Source organism: Pseudophryne corroboree, chromosome 10, assembly GCF_028390025.1.
Source record: "Pseudophryne corroboree isolate aPseCor3 chromosome 10, aPseCor3.hap2, whole genome shotgun sequence".
NCBI classification, from domain to species: Eukaryota; Metazoa; Chordata; class Amphibia; order Anura; family Myobatrachidae; genus Pseudophryne; species Pseudophryne corroboree.
In genome coordinates this window covers 300,573,970-300,575,820 of record NC_086453.1, presented here as the reverse complement: position 1 = coordinate 300,575,820, position 1,851 = coordinate 300,573,970, and positions in this window count along the sequence as shown.

Below are 1,851 nucleotides of genomic sequence, written 5' to 3'. Positions count from 1 at the left end.
TTGGACCGAATTAGCTCTGACCTCCAAACTTGGTCCTCCTATTTCACATCATGGATTGGACGTGCCAATTCTGTAAAGATGAACGTTCTTCCCAGACTCACTTATCTTTTTTCAAACGCTCCTGATCTATATCCCCCCCTACGTTTTTAAATTCTTGCAGTATCAAACTTCCCGTTTTATTTGGGCCAATAAACATCCTAGAATTAAACTTTCACTGCTACAACGGCCTTCCTGGGGCGGAGGTTTAGGCATACCCAACTTCAAATAGTAATACGACGCAGCCCAGATGGCATCCTGTGTTCAGTGGTGTGGCCCGGGGGCGGGCAAGGTGTGGATAGCTATCGAAGCTGGCGAGCTGGGACTCTCTACGCTCTCTTCCCTCTTGTGGCTTCCGAGAACCGCCCTCCCTCGTGCCACGTCATCTCACCCAGTGGTGGCCCGTTCTTTATACATTTGGGATTTTGTTGTGAAGAAACATCAATTGGCCCCTAACCCATCCCCTCATAGCTCTGTTCCACAACCCTGCTTTCCCTCCTGGAATGGTTAAATCTGCTTTCTCACTCTGGAAACAGAGAAACATTGCCTTTCTTAACGACATTGCCTCTACTACACCCTTTCCTTCGTTTACCCAGATTCAGACACAATACTCTCTCCCTCATAGTGAATTTTTCCGCTACCTCCAACTTAGACACTTTCACTCCGGGGTTCATACCACTCTCTCTTCTAGGCCTCTCACCACTCTTGAAAATATATGTTGGCGACGCTCTTCTACGAAAGGTCTTATATCAGATCTCTATACTTTGCTATTGCAGGGCTCTGCTACTCCCAGAGATCACAGAGAATTGGCCTGGGAGAGAGACTTGGGTGTCACTTTGGATGAGGAGGAATGGGGTGAAATTTGGAGTAATGCATCCTCTAGCTCTGTGTCAGGATAAAGGAAAATGTATATAAACTGGTATATCGTTGGTACAATGTACCTTCGCGATTGAAGGCGATGTTCCCTGATGTTACGGACGGCTCTTGGAGGGGCTGTGCTTCTGAGGGGACATATATGCATATTTGGTGGACCTGCCCGAAACTAATACCTTTATGGAAGGAAGTTGTCCGACTTCATTCATCCCTATTCTCCACCCCAATACTTTCTACTGCCTCTGGACCTTCCGACTTTGACTACACATCAGAACAAGTTATTACATCATGTGGCTACTGCCACGACATGTCAAATAGCGAAGGCCTGGAGTTTGCCCTCCCCATCGTCTCTACAATCCGTTGTCACTTACATTTGGTACGTTTATGAGATGGAATATATGACTAGTCTTATTAGACAATCTGCCAGGGCGTTCGATAAAATCTGGGCACCCTGGCTCACTTCTCAAAATGCCCCCTCCCCATTCGGTAACTGATTAAGCTACGCACCCTTATTTTTATGTTGGCTGCCCGGATCCCGCCACTCGTAACTCCCCTCCTCTTCTTTCTACCTTCCCTTTTGCCCACAATCTTGTTTCTTCCTTTTCCTGTCTCTATTCTTCCCGTTCTTTCACTCCCCTGGGCTGGTTGGCCACACCATGGACCTAGAGGACTCTTTCCTTTCTTACACTCTCTCTGTTGTCTCACTTAAAAAAAAAAAAAAAAGGATTTACTCACTTGATTACTGTTATTTCCTAGTTGTGTACATCTTAGTACTAAAATGTTTGCTATGCTTATGAAACACACCATTTATGTGTATTACTGTGAATCGACCAATAAAATTCTTCTTAAAAAAAAAGAAAAGGAAAGGTGACTTACCACGGTTGCCGTGGAAATCTACACATCCCCAAATAAAGACTGACCTGTGTAGGGTAGGTTCTCCAC